General features: G+C 40.2%; 2 pseudogenes; both read left to right on the forward strand.

The window, feature by feature from the left end:
* Nucleotides 1–1645: 1645 nt before the first annotated feature.
* On the forward strand, nucleotides 1646–10774 carry LOC140941064 (ATP-binding cassette sub-family C member 4-like; annotated as a pseudogene).
* Nucleotides 10775–18096: 7322 nt separating this feature from the next.
* Nucleotides 18097–21061, forward strand: part of LOC140941684 (ATP-binding cassette sub-family C member 4-like) — a 12691-nt pseudogene continuing 9726 nt past the window's right edge.

Here is a 21061-nt window from a genome sequence, read left to right on the forward strand (position 1 = left end):
GAGGGGGAGGGGCTTAATAGAGATGGGGGGCTTAATATGTTTAATTTAGAAACTACGATGGTATCGCTTCTCCATAAAGAACTAGAGTACAAAGTGGAAAAGCTCACAGGAAGTTTTAGGTCATGCAGTCGAAAATCATAATCAAATCCGAACTTCCAGTTGGTAAATAAACCATCCCGGATCAGTCCACACGAAGCCTTTACGGTCGTGATTGATTAATACAGTCTTTCATTTATTAGTGAAGAATAATTACGGGTGGGAAGCGGGTGCTTGATAGAGGGGGTGGGGGGCTTATCAGAGGGAGGGGGGTTATTTGACAGGGGCCTTTAATATAGGTTTAACGGCATATTTTACTATTATCGAGGTAAAGAAAATCATTCGTAGGTTCTTTATATCGCGGTTGCACTGTATAAGGGCCTACCCCTATAAAGTCTTTTGACGAAAAAATATTTTTTTAGTGTTACGTTTGCAGGGTTGCTCTGGCAGATAAGTCAACGAAACTAAGGATTTTGATTTTTTACATGTTTCGCTTTTATAGCTACAGAAGGTGCAGCGTGAGTTTCTTTTTCTTAATGGTATCTGTCTGCGCGGTATAACCTGGGTCTCAAAGTTCTTTGTCACGCAATCTCGTTTCGCTAAAGGCAGTAAAAGAGTCGGGTCTGTTGTCAAATGATGTGAGGTAGGTCAAAATGTTTTCCCTTTTTATAGCTATAACGATTTGGTTCATGAGAAATGAGAGCATTTTAAAGAATAGCTACCCACACTATTAGCCGCTTTGTACATATGTGTACGGCAAAAGTAAACAAATACGCACGTAAGGGAAGTGTTTGTAGTCAAGAAGTTCATAGCACACTTTCGCACAATAAAATTGCTGCTCCTTTCGAAAATTTACCACTGTGAAATCTAAAATCGTTTTTGGTGTTTAAACTGGCGGAAAAGGGGCGAATTTGCGTCAGAGTTTCAAGTGCTGTCTAGGTTCTCGCTTGTATTCATCACGACAACTGCAAGTTCAGAGGTCGTAAATCACGCGAGGTACCGTAAATGTTTTCAGTTGTAAAAACTCGCAGTTTCAATTGCCCCAGAATTTTATTTCACAGATTGATAGGGGAAACATTGCTCTTTCTCTGGAATACCATTTTTCTAATGAAAGCCATGTACCAGGAAGGGATTTTCGCCGTTGAAAAATGGCAAAATTGATGGTCGCGATAATGCTGATTTAGAGGGTAATTTTGAAAAAATATTAAAAAATCAGATTGAAATCTTTTGAAATTGTAACAACGTTTAGGTAGAAAGGAAGGATCATAAAATTATTTAATGTAAGAAAAATCATGGTGTTAGTTTCCGTTTCCATTCACGAACTGAGGGTATCAAGCACATTTTTCGGTGGTTTGAAGGCCTCTCGAAGGTGAAAATTAAAAAAAATTATTATTTTGGAAAATATTAAGTCAAACGAACTGAGTCTTTTACTTTCTAAAATAGTTTCCAAAGGGCTTTGTTGGGACAAAGTTTGGGGGATTTCGATTTTTCCATCTTGCACACCTATCCGTGGTATTTACAGAAAGTCGCTCTTAAGAAAAATTCATGGCAGAAACTCTTGAGTAATCTTTGTTTCTATATTTCTTCAAGTTCGACTAAAGAAAGAGTTATGGAAGACGCTTCAAATAAAAATCCAAGACAGACAGCAGGGTTGATTTCATTGTTAACTTTCTCCTGGCTGGGTGATATTCTCAAACTGGGCAGTAAGCATCCTCTGCAGGAGAAACACTTGATTCCACTGGAACGTTCTTTTCAGGCGAAGGACCTTGCTGATTTCTTGCAGAGGGAGTGGTCAGCAGAAGTGCGATGGTCCCAACAAACACGAACAAAACCTCGCCTTTGGAGAGCCATGCTGAGGATAATTCCTTACAGAGAATACATTATTTTGGCGCTCTTGAGAATATTTTATTCACTATCAATGAATCTCCTCCCTTTGATGGTTTGGCTTTTCTTGAAAAGCATTTCTTCAGGTAGCAGTGAAATAAGTTACGCATCCTGCCTGCCTTTGGTGGTCTGTATTTCTGTGACCTCAGTTGCACGAAATATGTTTGGAATGCACGGAGTATTCAAGGGAGAAATGTGTTCAATTAGATTCAAAGTGGCTGTTGTTGGACTGGTTTACAAAAAGGTATTTTATTTATGAAATATGACTAAAAACAATTACTGGGGTTAGTCTTAAAACAACTTAGGAAATACTCGTGGGATTCTTTACAAAGTTTTGGAAAATCAAAGGAACGTAAGATCAATATTTTCTTTTATTAAATTGACACTATTGCCTTTAACAGGCTAGGGTCGGTGTACGGTTGTTGCTTTCACACAAATTTACATCACAGAGACACGCCATAAGGTCATGTGCTCGCTAGAATGTACTCAGAGCAGTTATTACCGTCTGTGTGAAATGTTCCAAAAGCGAAGAAAATCAATGGCATTGACGATTCTATATTAGCAGTCGAAAATCCGTTAACGGGTTTCTCTGAAGAAGATTTAACCCGTCCTTCAGAATTCAAGAATTTATTGCAAAAGATGGTTGTATATATCACTTCCGTCTAACGCGAAGTATCAAGATACGGGAGGGTACGTAATAGCCTGCGGACACAGATGCGATATTTCCGGTCGTCGCTTCTCCGATCCTCTCCACCCGAAAAGTAACTCTCCGGTGGAGAGAAGCGACGACCGCAAATACGTCTGTGTCCGCTGGCTAGGTAAGTAACAGAGTGTTTCTATTTCTTCTGTTTCCTTTTTTTTAGATTCTTTCTGTTAACAGATGTGTCTTAGAAGATAGCGTTTCGGAAAACACTATTAATCTTGTTTCCAACGACGCCCAAGTCATTGAGAAATCTGGACAACATGTTTTCAATGCGTCATTTGCAGTCCTGGATGTAACACTCGCTTTGATTCTTGTGTGGTATTTAGTAGCCTGGCAAGCACTGATAGGAGTTTTCATCTTCGTATTAGTCATTGTCTATGATACCCTGGCAGCTCATAAATCCGGACGGCTTCGCGCTAAAGCTGCTGCACAAACTGATAGAAGATTGGAGGTAATAAAAGAGATTGTTTCTGGAATCCGTTTGGTGAAAATGTACGCTTGGGAGGGGAACTTCAGGGAACTGGTTGCACAATTGAGACGGTAAGTAGTTTCTGTTAGTTTATTGTTTAACTGACAAGAATCAGTCGTACTTTATTAGTTTGAAGTCCAGACGTATGAACAACTTGCACTAAAGAGGAGCTCATGACATGCACTGACTGCATACCAGAGGAGCTCTGCTGCAGAGGCCACATCCTAGTTACCTTGACACAATGGGTCGGTTATTGCTCCCGCAGGGCTCCGACCCAGAGGCCGGAACCCTGGTTCAGGAACTCTTCGGAACTCTGGTTCAGCAAGCGCGCAACGTAGTATTGGCAAATTCTGGAAACACGTCGTTGACTGGTCAGCATTAGATTCCATCCTCTAGAACTACCTTCCCCTATAACCTACACTCACATGAAATTTCTTAGTCTCTTCAAATTTCTACTCTTCTTATATTTTTCTAACTCAAAATCTCTTCAATTAATTTTTTAAAAAAGGGAGCTTAAATATGGCAAAAACGGGATTCGAACCCGAGGTCCTAGGAACCAAAATCCATCGCCAATACCACTACACCACAGTGGATTCGACTGCAATTTATACTTTCGTTTTACATATTTATTATAGTGACAAACCCAACAGTAAACTTATGAAAGCTAATCATTTTGAGTCAGTGCATAGCCCTAATCACTATTGTCAGTGCCTAACCCTGATCACTATAACGTTTTTCGCGAAGACTTAAAAGTGTCATAACCTAAGAGCATAGAAATAAAGAGATCACTTATTAAGCGTTACAAGACTTATTTCAAAATAAACGTCGTATCTAAGGCGGGGGCAGATGAACTGCGAACTACTGCTAGTTTAAACGAAGTCTTACTTGAGCCGCCGTTTAACAAATCTTTGGACCCAGCCCACATCACTTCCTTAATAGTGAATTATTTTATGAAAATAAATGCTTTTCTAGTCCACTCTATATGCTTTCACAACCGTTTCATAAAATATTGAGCAAATTGAAAATGGCCTAGAATTTCTTTCAAGCCTCACCCTATTGGCTATGCCGCGCCTGAGCTAGACCATATGAAGGAAAACAGAGCAGGGGTTGAGCAGGGTAGCAAGTAAATATCTTCCTATAAGCCAGCTTACAACAACGCCTTCGCCTTTTTAGTGCGAAAAAAAAAAAAAAAAAAAGTTTTAAGTGGATTATCTGTATCATTCTTTAACTCAGGTATAGTCAGTGCATCAGTGCAAGAGAATTACAGCAGTTTTAATGAAATTTTTCGTACGCGAGAGCGCCGTGCGCTAGAAATTTTAAAAGAAATGTTGACGCTCTGAATGATTGAACTCTTATGAACAATTTATAATACTATTTCGCAGAAAAGAAATGTCTCTGATACGTGTCCGTGGGTTTTTGGCCTCCACTATCTACGCTCTGTTCTTCATCAGCCACACCATCGCAGGGTTCCTATCAGTTACAACACTGGTTTTCACTGAACACAGCCTTACATCTTTCACAGTGTTCACACTGCTTTCAGTTATAGCGAATATCAAGTTTGTTGTAACAGTCTTTATTGGAGATAGCCTAATATGGATTGCAGAGTCAATGATTGCATGCAGAAGAATGCAGAGATTGTTAGAAACGAAACCAGTCATGGAATCTTCAATGAGCAAACGAGAGAATATTTCTCCTTTAAAAGTTTATTTTAAAGGCTGGAGGTATACACCATCCTTAGTTAGAACAGAGAGTTTCAAACCAGGGAAACCAGCTTTGTTGAGTCTCCAAAAGATTAAGGACGTCCAAGCTGTTCAACCGCAGGCCATGTTAGGAAACATTTCCAGTTTTTGGAACTATACTTCAGATCGCCCAGCATTACAAAACGTTTCATTGCAAGCTTCTAGTGGCCAACTAATAGGTATAACTGGACCAGTAGGGAGTGGCAAAACATCTTTATTGATGACCATCCTGGGAGAACTTCCAATATCATCTGGTATCCCAAACGCCTTGGGTCTATTCTGGCACGCTGAGAGAGAACCTAGTCTTTGGTATGCCTTTCGTCGAAGAAAAGTTTAATAAGATCATCGAGGTGTGCGACCTAGGAAAAGATCTATCACGATTTCCAAAACGTGATCTCACGGAGATAGGACAACGTGGAGTAATCCTGAGTGGCGGTCAGCGTGCACGAGTGAGTCTGGCACGTGCAATTTACTCAGATGCTGATATCTACTTACTAGATGATCCTCTCAGTGCAGTGGATGCCAAAGTCGGCAAACATTTGTTTGAAAAATGTATTGACGGATTTCTAGCTGGGAGGGTGCGTATTTTGGTGACACACCAATCACAGTTCCTCCAACATACAGACAACGTTGTAGTACTCCACAATGGTTCCGTAGAGTACCAAGGTACCTTTGGTCACATGGAAAAAGAAACAATGGGAAAGTTTTCTATTGTTTCTCAAAGAAGTCAAGAGACTGACATAGATGATCATGGAAACGTTTTTGGTGAAGATGAAGCTGTCAAGAGCGTCAATATTGTCCATAAACTTGGAGAGAGAGTGGATCTAAAAGAAGAGGAAGAGTACCGAATGGTTGGGACTGTAAAATGGCAATTGTATTGGAAGTACTTTAGAGCCTCCCTTTCAACTCGTCAAATTTTTAGCCTTGCCTGCTTCTTCGTCGTTGTCCAAGGTATTTATAACTACAAAATTAATAGGACAGTTTAATAGGACAGTAAGTGTCATGCGCTTTGGGTGCTGTAATAAGAAAGTTGAACTTCAATGGGTTTTTTTGTATGTTTGTTTCGTTTACTTATAGAAAAAACTCAAGGGATATCTTGTGCTTGTCTCTGATTTTGATTTTGTTATGATTCAATGGTAAGAGGTTTTCTTGTCCTCGTATTCGGTCTGCAATCATACTCGTAATCAAACACGTAGAGTCTTGCTACGCGGTCGTCCCATTAATCTCTGGTACAATTACAGTTCGAACTGGAATCCGCTAAGTCATATTATTATACATTGAACTCACTATCTCTTTTCTGATTGGCCGAAATCGTACACTGAATTTTCGAAATCAGCGCCTGGGACGTCATCTAGCTGCAGATTATACAATAATCAAGTCAAGGACACTCAAGGTCACGGGTAATCATGATTTCTATATGATTTCTAAGGTTAATCATGTCCAAGTTCGCGCGCTTTGTGTTGCTTGCCGTCAGTGAAGAAGCAAAAACATGACTTCCAGGTTTTCTTCGTTGACCTAGCAAGACATCGAAAAAGTAGTTGAAGACAAGGACTCACAAACACAAAAAGGTCGACGAAAGGTGGCAAAGGAGCTGGTTGCTGATTACGTGAAAGAGAAAAAACTGAGAGAGCCTGAGGAAAAGAAAGAGTTTGCACAAACTTTGAAAACATGTTATGTCGAAGCGAGAAAGAAAGGATTCGTTCAATGTATAATAAAACAATTGTTAGATTCGGTTTTTGTGATATTCTGAATAATTAAGGTATCGGTAAGGGTTATCAGCCGAAGCCGAAGGCTTCGGCTGATAACCCCTAACTCGACCTTAATTATTCTGGATATCACAAAAACCTCATCCAGTAATTGTTTATTAAAATTATACACTTAATGTCTTTATCTCTCCTTTTATGACTTAGGAAACTGTTGCTTACTAGGTTCAGGGGTGTGTGTTGAGTTTGTGTTTTTCCAATTTTCCCGCCTTCTGTAACACCACTTTCCTCCATGCTATGATCTCGAGCTGATCACGAGGGGAGTATAGTTACTCAAATTTATCACGATAAAGATACATTTTATTTTAGTCAAGGCCACCTGACTAAGAATCAACCAATGGCTGTCCCTGTTTAGTTGAGTGAAAGTCTAGGGATATAACAGTTTACCTGAGTAAATCACTTCTCATAAACTAACAATGACTAGACACCACTGGATCAAATACACAATTTGTTTGTTTGTTTGTTTGTTTTTGTTGTTGTTTCAGTTTTATGGATCGCTCCGTATTGGTGGGTTTCACGAATGATCGACATGCCAAAAGAAAAACAGAAGGACTTTACAACGCTCCTGGTGTATGGATCCATTGTCACATTGTCCTTGGTGTTTACAATTGTATCCTCATTTTGCTTTTATCTGACAGCTTTAAAGGCATCAGAAAATCTTCATAACAAGATGACTAAAGCGGTTATTGAAGCACCAGTCATCTTCTTTGACACAAACCCGGTTGGTCGTATCTTAAATCGCTTCTCTAAAGACATTGGTAGTATGGACATTATGCTTCCACCACAATTTCTCCTCGCAGTGCTATGTTGTCTTTATTTTTGCAGTGCCACCATCCTGTCTGCTGTGGTAAATGTGTGGTTATTCATCATTTGTGTTCCACTGACCATTTTGTTTATCTACCTTGCAAAGTATTATTTGAAATCCTCTCGGGAAATCAGACGGCTGGAGGCAGTGACTTGTAGCCCTGTTTATTCACTCATTGCCGATACCATAGCAGGATCCGAAGTAATTCGCTCATCAAAGATGGAAGATGATCTCATGCAGAAATTTTTCAAGTATGTAACTTAATTTGCCCGTGAATGATTTGCTCCTGAACGGCGTTCGGTATGTTATGCTGACGAATATGGGTATAACTTTAATTCTTAATTTTCATTTTTGTAAGCGTGTCGACCAGTTAAAACAATTGTTCTAGGTGTACATAGTATTTGAAATGACTATAGTTTAACTTTTCTTAAAGTATGATTAACACTAACCGTAGACCAGCAGGCGGGTATGTTTCTATTAAACACTCAGTGATTCATAAGAACTGGCAATAAAAGGATAAAGAGAAGAACACATTCCTTCTGTGTCAATTATTTTAGGTACCAAGACAAAAACACATCAGCGTTAATAATGCTACTGGCATCAACACGCTGGCTTGGGCTCCGTGGAGATTCAATAAGCAACGTTCTGGTGACGTCTGTTTCAGTTGGAGCCATGTTAGCGACACAAAGCCCAGGTGGGTATCTTTATCGTCCTCGAGAATAAGCTACTTTATTTGAGAAGGTTTTTTTTTTCAGCATCTAGTTATCCCTAAAATGCTAGTTAATTTGTTTTTTAAAATGATCTCAAGCCCTTTTTTCCACAATGAAACAAAGACGAATGCCTGGCGGTGCCTCATTCTGGAAAATCGGCTAACTTGGTGTCAGAAACAAAGAGTCGTTTTCTATAAGCCAAGATGCGCCAATATTGAATACGTTTTTAACAGAAACAACGACAAATATATTAAAAGTATATAGAGCGACAGTATCCAGCCAAATAAAGATTTTCCTAAGGTTGATGTAGTCTCCGCCTGGTAATATGAAATGAAAAAGACAGCGAAAACAGCATTGAATTGTGAGACCAGTGAACTCATGTTTCACAGTCCACCAGTATATTTTTAACAGAGATGTCGTACTATAAGACGCGCTTCAGAGGTTCCCTTAAGTTTTATATCCCATTGATATAGGAAAGTAATAGGAAAAGTTAGTCGTGACACTGGAGGTAGAACCATTTTCAGGATCACGGATCCCAACAAGTTCCTCAAGGGATAAACTTTCTGAGGGTTAATATTTCAGTAAGTCTGTATGTCCGTCATAATTAAAAGGATAACCATTGGATTCTGATGCTTCATGAACTAAAGCAGCTAAGCCTTCGTTTGCTTTCCTATCAGCTGTAATAGGTACATATTTTGTCTCTGCTCTTAACCCGTTCTTCCGATTAAGTGTTACTCTGTCTGGTTGGCTAATAATTCTCGGACAGTAGAAGAAAACGTTTGTGCTTGTTTGCAGCGTTAGCTGGCATGTCTCTGACATTCGCACTGGAGACGTTAGAGGCTGCACAGTTTGGCATTTACGTCGCTTCGGAGACAGAAAATCACATGACATCCGTGGAAAGAGTATTTACCTACACGGAAATCGATCCAGAGCCTGGGTATTGCACAGAAACCCAACCTGCTCCTGAAGACTGGCCAACAGCGGACTCCATGGCATTACATGACTTGTCGCTTACATATTTAGAAGGTGCTCCGGCAATTTTGAACGGCATAAACGTTTGCTTCGCAGCTCAGGAAAAAGTTGGAGTAGTAGGTCGCACTGGAGCTGGAAAATCGTCTTTGGTGGCTGCTTTGTTCCGAATGCCAGAGCCAGAAGGCAGGGTAAGAATAGTCCTCTTCTTGTCTTTTTGTTACGATCTATCGCGATGTTATAGTTGGCAGCAACATGTTTTGGTGTTGCTGGAAGCTCTTGACAACGCTTAAAAAAGGCCAAACTTTTGAGTCAAAAAGTCTCGACATTTATGTTTCGAGCTGGGTGTTCGTTTTCAAAGCTTTCCCAGCCATTCTCGTCCCAAGAACCCTGATCCTTTTGGCCAGCGCCCGGCACCGATCTAGAGCTCTGGCTGGGACCAGGATAACACGCCGGCGCAGTAGTCTCACACTTTTGTAACCGTTGGTAACCCTTTTCACTTCAAAGTTTTGATGCTGCACGGAAAGTCTGAAGCCCTTGATTTGAGGAGTGCCGGCATCTACTGTAGCTTTCGATCTGCAGCGTTCATCATAAGGATCAAAGCCTTTGGGACGAGAATGTTGTGCACTCGAATGCGCATTAATTGTCGTATCGTTAGTAGTGTAAGTGTAGTTTTATCCCAAAATGCGCATGCGTGCGAGAATTATGTATAGTAAATGCCAGAAAAATAAAAAGCTGGTTGAAATGCATTACATTTGCTTTCGCAGGTGATCATAGACAATGTCAACATCAAAGATCTCAATTTGCAGGCGGCTCGCAGGTCCATGGCTGTTATAACTCAGGATCCTGTCCTCTTCAGCGGCAGCCTCAGAAGGAACCTAGATCCATTCTCTTTGTACGAAGATCATGACATGTGGAGTGCCTTGGAAGAAGTACAGTTGAAGACCCTGGTGCGAAATTTACCTGAACAACTAGAGTACAAGTTGAAAGAATCTGGGACCAATTTCAGTGTTGGCGAGCGTCAACTGGTCTGTTTAGCGCGTGCGCTGTTACAGAAAAGCAAGATTATAATATTGGATGAAGCCACTGCTAATGTGGATTACAAAACAGATCGTCTGATTCAAGAAGTTATACGCAACAGATTTCAAGATTCTACAGTGATTACCATCGCCCATCGCTTGAACACCATCATGGACTATGACAAAGTCTTGGTCATGGATCGGGGAAGAGTAGTGGAGTTTGATAAACCTGACGTCCTGCTACGGATTAAAAATGGTCATTTCTCTCGCCTTGTTCAGACTTACGAGAGGACTGCCGATCACTGATGGACACACTTGTATGTTTTTTCTTTAACTTAGGATCAATGCTTTGGAGAAGGAAAGTAGGAAACACATACTTACCACTTCAATTGATCTTGTTTCTAATAAAGAAGGACGGGTTAGAATTTAATTCGGGAGCCATCTTTTAGGAGGGAAAAAAATATTTAGGTCGCGGGAGACAACTTCCATATTAAATAAATTTTTTAAATCGGCAAATTTTCCTAAGAAAACATCTTTTAAGACGTACGTCTATTCAGGCTGACGATCAAGCTCAAACTCACATCAATAGATAGGAGTTTAACAACCATTTTTTACCATATGTAATGCCTTAATTGACAATTTTATGTAAAGAAATGGTAACGTGCAGAGCGTGTAATCATCGATTAGGGTATGAAAGATCCGTAAGGGTTGCCGAGAGCAACTTTTGCTACCTTAGTGTTAAGCAAAATTTCCCAGGTGCATCCCAGGGAGGGTTGGGGGAGGGGGGGTGACTCTATTGCTTTCCAACTACGTTTCTTGAAACATTCCGCGTGCCAGTGTGACGTCATATAGTAACAGGCGAGAGCTTCAGGTCACTGTGTAAATTAGCTAGGGACATCACAGTCATTAGAGCAACTTCGGAGAAAAGAAGAAAAGCTAGCAAATATTGCTATATATCGCTAAAATAAATTTGACCATAAGTGTGTGAGCTTTGGTATTACTTTTATCCGCTTGTGTAAACCGTTTGGTATTTGGTGTCAGTAAATGTGTAATTTTGTTAATTTGAGTCGCGGGCCTTGTTGCGGGTTAAGGGACCAGCAAGTTCATCAAAAATTAGTTCTTTTTTTTCTCTAAAATAAGCAACGTCTAGTCTCCAGAATAGGAGGTTCGATGCAGAGATCACACATCACGTTTATATTTCATATAATCTTTTGCCGATTAAATCGACCGTAGTTAACATCAATCCTAGGCAACGTCTGGTCTCCAGAATAGGAGGTTCGATGCAGAGATCACACACGTTTATATTTCATATAATCTTTTGCCGATTAAATCAACCGTAGTTAATATCAATCCCCTCGAGTGTGGGCCTCTGTTAATTTTTTACATTCTCCATCAAGTTCAGTACAGCCAGTTTGATCGATTATCCGTACATCAATCGGCCCATTGAACACGAAAAAAATGCGAAATAGCTTTGAAATACTTGTTCATTTGCTAATTTTGCTCAAAAGTCACTTTTTGAATTCATGATAAATACATCTCCACCGGTTTCAAGCAGCGTCTGTGGCAGAGAAAAATGGTTTTAATATAACAAATTTACTTTTAATCACCAAAATATGAGTGTTGTCGTGGTACAGTGGTCAAGGAGTTGTTTGCACGTGCAGATGAACTAGGCGAAGCCGTTTTCTGTTTCTTTATTGTACAATTTTTTTTGTAGTTTTTGTTTTTTAATCCTATTTTTCCCTTTGGCTGATTTCCCTTTATTCTTACTGCTGACCCTTTACAGCTTTGCCTTGCGAGGTTTTTGCGATAACGTATTTCTAGTAAGGGCTGATTGTGTAGTAGTTTTGATTTGTCTTAAATTGCTTATAAATTGTTGCTTACTGCCAAGAGACTATAAAGGGGACAGAGAGGGCATCCCCCATATACACCCCATTCCATAGGTAATTCGTCTCGAGTTATTTTTAACACCACAGGTCTCAAGGGGGATTAGACAACAGCCAATCACATAGCGCGAATGTGTTCCGCGTAGATGACCCACGCTGAGAGCCACGCGTCCTTCACGAAATGACGCAGAACAAAATGGGGGAAGACGCGGAGAGCGATTTTGCTATTCCTTTTGTCGACGAAAACGACCACTACAGCGAGATTTCTGCGAAAGCTGTGTCAGCGAAATCGAAATTAAAAAAGAATCGCCCTTCCGCTCTTGTATAGAGCTAACAATAGAGCAGGGAAATCCTTAACACATTGAATATTCTCTCAGGATCATTTATAATTTACAGTTTGAAGAGAGCAATTTCTGGTTTGATGTTTATTTTTTTCAGTCTTTATAGCGATTATTCCTACCCACTTACTTTGTCAATTGTAGGCGAACCCTCCTAAAGCTGAATTTCAAGGAACCATATTCAAGCTCAGAAAGAGAAATAAAATTTCGTCGTTGCTTATTTACGTCCTCCATAAAACGCGAAATTAGGCATTTTCACGTCGTAGTCGTGCAAAAACGGGAAAGAAATGAACAAAAATGTGTGTTGCACGTGCGAAGTTGTTGTTTTGCTAATTAAACCTATTGTTTTTTTTGACGCTCTAGTTGTCGTCCGCGTCGTTGGATCTTAAACTCCCTAAATTGTACAAACGACCGGTTTCAATAGACCGGCGAAATTTCTCATTTTATTAAAGCACTGAGGTTACGACAACTTCGAGTTAAACTGATTTCACGGGTTGTCAAAGAGTCCAGCGATTCCTTTTTCCCAGGTGAGCGCCGACTCAATTCGCTTCAATATTCAGGAATGCTCTCGATCTTTTTACGCTTTCATTGCCTCCCGCCCGACATGTTTTGCACGGCGTTTGGTCATGCGAAACCTCCACGAAACATCCACGCCTCGCGCGAGGTAACTTTATCCCGATTCTAAAAATAACTCGAGACGAATTACCTACGGAATAGGGTGTATATGGGGGATGCCCTCTCTGTCCCCTTTATAGTCTCTTGTTACTGCTTAATCCTTCAAGGTAAATTATCACTGTGGTTGTTTTGCTGTTGTCATCGTGTGGAGTTGCGCTTGCAGGCATTTTTGAAAATTGTTTGGTAACTAGTTCCTCACTTGGGAAAAAAACACTGTGCTGAAGTTACGTTTGATACGCGAAGCGAACTTTGAAGGGATTTATATAGGGATCCACTGGCTCTGGAGTGAAACGTGACGTCATACTGGTACGGGGACTGAACCACCAATTTTCTTGGAGACACCTCCCCCCCCCCCCCTTCCGGGTACATCCTTAACTCGATATTTGCACAGCTGAGGTATAACAGGAAAGCAAATCATATTCACGTTAAGTTGATCCGAATAACTGTAAAATAGCAAATATAAGTATGTGCAATCAAATGGTGAAGAGTGAAATTATTCCCTAATTTCACGAGTATACCATCCGATTACCCATTAATATCACAGGTGACGAATCACGTTTGCAATCGTGGATTTTTTACTTGTTTATCCTGTTTTTATCGTATCGATAGAGAACACCACGCTCTTAAAAGTTTAGAGCTTAAATTTGGCTTAAGTCTAGACTTTTCATTGCTCTAAGCAAATCAAATCGCAGAAATTTCTCATGTAGTAGTATATTAAAAATAACTGGCCAACGAGACCTCCCCTTAACTGACTGCAGGGTAAAAATTTAACCGTAATATTTCAGCGGATTTATTCAGACTCTATTCAGGCTATTTAAGTCCTGAGTGATTTGGACATTTAATGTTAATACGCCTAATCAAGCCTTTCCAACATAGCTGAAGAGAACTAAGATTAGAAAGGCTAACCGGACTTGTTATAGAGTGTAATGTTTGCTTTCTTGTTGTTTGTAATGTCGAAGACGACATTTTTAGAGGGAGTGTTAGTAGCGTTTAGGAAGTAAGACAGCATGATCCCTGCCCGGTCAAGTACTCTTACAACCTGCATCAGTATCATGGGGAGTAGAAAGCACGGTGTTCCTGGTTTTATCTGCTGGTTAGCTATGTTTGATGTTTTTAAAGAAAAAAATACGTTGTTGTGTTCCCCTGTTTCCCGCCTGATTCTCTGGGACCCTGAGGAACCTCGCCAAATAGGACTCAAATAGGCCATTTCCGACTCCAAAAGGCCTCACTTTCAAAACGAGGCGAAGTGCGGTAATGAGATTTTTTTGCATGAGAATAAAAATTCATTTTCATGTCAATGGCTTCGCACTTAGCCTCGCTTTGAAACAGAAGCTTGGGCAACCCAGAAATTTAATGGCCTGTTGCATTCAGGACTTAATAATATTATTGCGTACTAATACAATGCCTCATCAATTGATGTGCACCTACTGAAGATGGCCTATGGCTTTGTTATCAACCTATCCTAAACTCGCCCCATGTACTGGATTTCAGTCTTTGTCAGTGGAAATTGGATTCTGGATTCCACCTGTTAGTGGAATTCCGTAATCCTTAAGCAGTATTCCGGATTCCAAAGCCCAGGATTCTTGTATTTCACAAGCAAAACATTCCCTGAGTCCGGTTTCCACCAGTTCCGGAATTCGTATTCCCTTACACGGCGGTCACTCACGGTATGCGGAGGCGCTGCTGTGTCAGGGTATGGTTTTCAGGGTATCTAGTCAGAGTGAACACGTTAACTATATTTAGCGTCTTAATCGGGGTATCTTTTGGACCAGCAGCCTTCAAAAGAGTGTGAAGGTAATGATGATGTTATGACTTATGATGTTAAGTTATTTAACAATTATTCGCCGAATAAGGAGAAGGAGAAGGAGAAGGAGAAGTTAATATTATTCAAAGATAAGTTATGATATGATTAGACCTCACTTTACGCATAAGGGACTGTGCAGTAATTATTAGGAGGGGGGGGGGCTGAAAAACTAGAGTTATCTAGCATAAACTTAGACAGTACCCCCCCTCCCAAACAAAAAAAATTAGTTCTAACCCCCCTCTGTTATGTTAAAAATAACGTCGCACCCCCCCCCCCCCTTCACCACCACCACCACCCACCCAAGATTTACACAAAGCATTTGCTAAGTACCGGGTGCTTACTACATTTGCTCAAAATCGAAAACTTCTGAAGCCAGAAAGAGAAAGGAGCAGAGAAAAAAAACAAAGAACAGGAGATTGAACGCTTCAAATAACAGACGAAAAAGAGCTTGCATTATATTTAGATGCTTGCGAGGAGAGCTTGATGAACTTTGTTATGAGCCAGATATATATGGAATTCAGCAAATCGATTCAGTCGATGAAGAAACATTACTTTTATTCCCATCAAAAACCGACAAAGCTTGTCTACGAGATCTGTTTGATTCCCATTGTTTTATGGGGGAAGCTGAAAAACAAGTTCATGATTTTTGCTTTACATAGGATCAGCTCAATTGATTAGAAGACAGGTTAAAATTGATCAGTTGTCTGATTTGTTTTTCATTTTGATGGAATATTTTCAATAATCGTTTAACAGCTGTTCGTATTGATATTTGTTACAGTCTATCATGATGCCTGTATTGAGAATCTTTTATTGCGTTTAATTTTATTTACATTTCGAATAAAACTTAAGACCCCCCCCTCCGTCAAATGACTGATTTTACTATGAGCCCTCCCGATCTTGGCAGCAATTTTATGTAATGCCCCCCCTCTAGTTTTTCAGCCCCCCCCTCCTGATAATTATTGCACAGTCCCTAAATTCCAAAATATCTTGAAATTCCTCTTCTAGATTTTTGTGAAACTTCGTACAACAGTAAAACAATTGTCACATCGTTGTCATGTGATGTTAATTTCGAACGCAAAAAATGATATAATAATAACTTTCAGTCCAAGTGTATTCCATGGCTTTTCAATAATGGCAGGCGCGGATCCACACCGGTTTCCACCGTTTTACAGAAAGCGGTCAGGTATTTCATTATCAATATATTTTTAATAATAATAAAAAACTTTCAAGTTGAAATTTAGAAAATAGTTTGGACTCGCCTTGCTCCCATCCTGAATACAACACGGAAATGACGTCCGCGAATACAAAGACAAGTTCCATGAACACCACGTGTTTTGGTTCCGGATGAGTAAGTCCTAATGGATTTAACTAACATGTAAATTCACCTGCATACAATACAGAATGTGCTGTCTTACCAAGTTGTACAAGGTGAGTTTCGTCGATTAGTTTTCATGTAAGAAGGAATTAGTTTTCATTTAGAACTGCAACTGTAATGCCGGGCCGTTTTTTTTTTTATAGAGGAGCATAAAATCAGGTTTCATAACTTTTCACAAAATTCTTCTTGTCGGATGAGCAGCGCGCCAGTACACAGTCGAATGATCTGCCATCAAAATTGACGCTCAGAACTACAGTAAAGCTAGAATGGGACGTATATAGGCAAAATCAGTGGGGAAGCTTAGAAGAGATTATTGCATTCGAGTTACTTCAAAAAGGTGCATTGCAAACAGTACATATACTATGCTTGGTAACACTCGAGGGGATTTTGAAAACATTTAAATATGCACAACCATTGGATGAAAATTAAATCCCTTATTATAGCCGTGATCTGAGACAAATCGACATCTTTTCATTCAGCATACATGTTGACTACTGTCGAAAGAATTCGAAAGGACGGATATCTTTAATACATATACTCGGGTATCTGGTTAGTCAGCCGAGCTAAGCTACTCATCACCATGACTGTGCAATTGTTTCATTCCTAGGTCTGGGTTGCAAGAAATCAATCATGCCTGCATAATTTGCTGTAGTTACACCTAATTGCAATAACGCCGTTATAGAAAAATGCAAAAAAGAAAAAAGGAAAATGTAAAAAACCAAATAGGAATTAATCAGACTTTAACTGACAAACCACTCTTGGGTTCATCAATTTGCAACATGCGCGTACAGCAGTTGCAAATTGATGAACGCCACTGCTGCCCATGAATGGTTTATTAGTAAGCCTAATTAATTCCTATTGGGCTTTTCCCTTTTTCCTTTTAGTGTTTTCCTAACACAAAATTATCGCCATTCGGTGTAGTAAACTAAATTTCAAAGCAAGCCTTTCGTCAGGTACCCGGGGCACCCAGTGACTGTTTTCTATAAAATATCTGTTCAGAGAAGCAAAAATTGCCTAGAATTTTCGATGGCTTGAGGACGGCTAAAAATTTCTGGGTAACCGTTTCATTTATGTACAATTTTCGTAGCTTATCTCTAAGATTTTCTGAAGTAGAAATTTACGCATTTCACCCCCGAATATATGCTATTTTTCGTAGAAAAAAGAAAACTAAAATTTTCCGATTCCAGGAGGAATTAACAAAAATTCTCATTTTCGCAAAACTGTAAATTGTATCTAAAATTTTCGGGAAAGCAATACTGAAGCCTTTGTAATTTCGAAAAGGTTCAAGTTGTGCTAGGATGACCGAACAGATACCGCCCCCCCCCCCCCCCCCCACAAACTTAATATATGTTTACATTTGCAGACATGGCGGAGTTTTAAAACAATGAGCTCTACTGCGCAGTTCTAGTCTGCGCACTATCCCATACTTTTCATAAATGGCACGCGTCAAACTACAGATTTGTGTGCCAGTGTGGACATGATATTGACACACTGTTATAGTCAGGTTGGCCTTTGGAGGATTAAGGTGACTTTCATGAATAGTAAATTCCAATTGGAATTTCAGTATCCCCCAAATCATATATCGTTTGCGAAGGGTTAAAAAGAAGTGGATTGATTTCATAGTTAAATGCAACAAGTCGGACAGATCACAGATGTCTTCAAGTTCTTCCCTTTTGTCTCGGCTATAGATGGGTCAAAGTTATTATTCTCCACACCTTCCCTATATATAAATATATCCGCCGGATAAATCTCTATCCACTGGATAGCCCAAGTGGTTTCGCTTACACTTATCTACTGGATAGTGATTTCTTCGGTGGATTGTGCGATCCACCTTTTGAACTGACTGGGGACAGAACATGATTTAACCCATTAGACTTCATGGCAGAGACTCTTGAGTAATCTTTTATCTATATTTCTTCAAGTTCGACTAAAGAAAGAGTTATGGAAGACGCTTCAAATAAAAATCCAAGACAGACAGCAGGGCTTATTTCATTGTTAACTTTCTCATGGCTGAGTGATATTCTAAAACTGGGCAGTAAGCATCCTCTGGAGGAGAAACACTTGTTTCAACTGGAACGTTCATTTCAAGCAAAGGACCTTGTTGATTTCTTGGAGAGGGAGTGGTTAGCAGAAGTGCGATGGTCCCAACAAACACGAACAAAGCCTCGCCTTTGGAGGGCCATGCTGAGGATAATACCTTACAGAGAATACATTATTTTGGCCCTCTTGAGAATATTTTATTCATTATCAATGAATCTCCTCCCTTTGATGGTTTGGCTTTTCTTGAAAAGCATTTCTTCAGATAGCAGTGAAATAAGTTACGCATCCTCCCTGCCTTTTGTGGTCTGTATTTCTGTGACCTCAGTTGCACGAAATATACTTGTAATGCACGGGACATTCAAGGGATAAATGTGTTCAGTTAGATTCAAAGTGGCTGTTGTTGGACTGGTTTACAAAAAGGTATATTTATATTTATTAAATATAACTAAAACAATTACTGGGGTTAGTCTTAAATCAAGTAAGGAAATACTCGTGGAATTCTTTACAACGTTTTGGAAAATCAAAGGAACGTAAGATCAATCTTTTTTTCATTAAATTATCACCATTGCCCTTAAACTTTTCATCTTGAGTAATCGACTTTAGTTTTCTCCTTTCCAAGCACTTTGTAATAATTGAATTGGCGGTCAGTGTACGGTTGTTTCTTTCACCCAAAATTAAGATCACAGAGACACTTCATAGGGTCATGTGCGCGCTGGAATGTACTCATGCAGACCAGTTATCACCATCTGTGAAATGTTCCAAAAACCAAAAAAATCCTGAATTGCCTTGACGATTCTATATTAGCACCGGAAAATCCGTTAAGGGATTTCTCTTAAGAAGATTTTACCTGTTTTACAGAATTCAAGAAATTAATGCAAAAGATGGTTGTAACTTTGTTCTAACGCGCAGTGATAAGACACGGGATGATATGTAATAGCCTGCGGACGCAGACGCGATATTTTCGGTCGTCGCTTCTCTCCACCCGAAAAGTAACTCTTGGTGTAGTGTACAGCGGTTGTATGACCAAGAGTGCGTAGCGTACAGCGGTTGTACTTGCAGGACATACGGGAACTGAACAGTGTGAGTGGGCGTAGAGTGAGTGAGTTGACTTGGTGTCGAGCAGAGCAGATAAACGAATAAAGCGTTCGGTTTTATTTGCCTTTGTGGCTGTTAATACTCTACAAATTGGCGACGAGGATGGCAAATTCGTCGGAAAGAGCGCTGCCTCCAATGGATCTGTCTGGTTCAGCTTCGAAAGTCACCGAAAGGTGGAGGCAATGGAAGAGATCGCATGAACATTACATCGAAGGAAAGGGAATTACACAAGCCGGGAGGAAGAAGTCGCAATTGCTTCAGTTGGCAGGCCTAGAAGTACAAGAGATCTTCGAAGATTTGGTAGACCCGGGACCGATTAACGCAACTACGGACGACGTGTATAAAGTTTGTATTTGAAAACGAGATGCTCATTTTCGAGCCGATGATAATGTACCGTATGAACGGCACGTGTTTCGTCACATGGCGCCACTGTCAGGAGAATCCGCCGACAAGTTCCTGGTCCGCTTAAAAAACAGGCAAGACATTGTAATTTTGACGAGGCTTTAGACGATAATCTGAGGGATCAGTTAAACGAGAAGTTGTCCGATATCGAGTGGAAGAAGAAACTGCTAGAGGTGAGAAATATTTCTCTTGAAGATGCACTGGATAAAGTTCGGCTGTGGGAACAAGCATGTGATCAAGTTATTGAAATGACAAACCCAAGTGAGGAAACCGGTGTATCTACTAATGCTGTGGGAGCAAAGAAGGCATACGGCAAAACTTGTTTCAGTTGTGGAAAGGAGGGTCACTTCTCTCGTGATAGAAATTGTCCTGCGAAGGAAAGGAAGTGTTCAAAATGTAAAAAAATATGGCCATTTCCCTCGCTGTTGCAAGAATGGATTTAAGCAGCATTCTGCCCAGACAAACCCTTCGAAACAGCCTCCCGTTCATCGCAGTGGTCCCAGACAGCTGCTTCGTGGAAAGGGAAGAGAAGCCAACCTTGTTGATGAGGTTACACAGTCGAGTGAAGATAATTCATTTGCTTTTACTATAGAAGAACAGACATGTGCTCTGTCAAATGCAAGTGAACCAGTTGTTACTGTAAAGATTGGTGGAATTAGCAAAGAAGTATTAGTTGACTGTGGCTCTGCAAGTAATCTGATTTAAAAAACCTGCAAAGTCAAGGATTGAAGATTGAATTGCAATTATGCAGCATGCTCATGGTGGCCAAAAGCTTGAGGTTGTAGGTCATTTTAAGTCAGAATTGGCTGTGGAAGAGACAAAGGTCTTAACACATTTTATTGTGGTCAAACGAGGGCGGTGCCTGGTCGGATATTCAACGGCAACAGAACCCCCTTGCTGAGAGCTGTAACACAGTCGGTTGCCCCTTCGTGGAAAGCCTCAAAGCTAAGTTTTCAGATGTATTCAGTGGTGCTGGTAGATTGAAGAATTACCAGTTGAAGCTGCACATCGACCCTCAAGTAATCCCAGTGGTCCAAAAGATGCGAAGAATTCCGTTTTCACTGAAGGATAAAGTGACTGCCAAAGTTAATGAGCTCCTTGAGAGATCATTGAAAGAGTGGAAAGGCCTACGACATGGATAAGCCCAGTTGTTGTTGCACCAAAACCGTCAGGGGACATACGCTTATGTGTTGAAATGCGTAGAGTCAATGAGGCTATAGTCATGAGAGGTTGCCCATACCCACCGTAGATGAGGTACTAGAGAGTCTAAATGGAAGTACAGTGTTTTCTAGGCTTGATTTGCGTTGAGGTTTTCATCAGATCGAACTAAAACCCAGCTCGAGGGATATTAC

This window comes from Porites lutea, chromosome 6 (genome assembly GCF_958299795.1).
Source record: "Porites lutea chromosome 6, jaPorLute2.1, whole genome shotgun sequence".
Taxonomy (NCBI): domain Eukaryota; kingdom Metazoa; phylum Cnidaria; class Anthozoa; order Scleractinia; family Poritidae; genus Porites; species Porites lutea.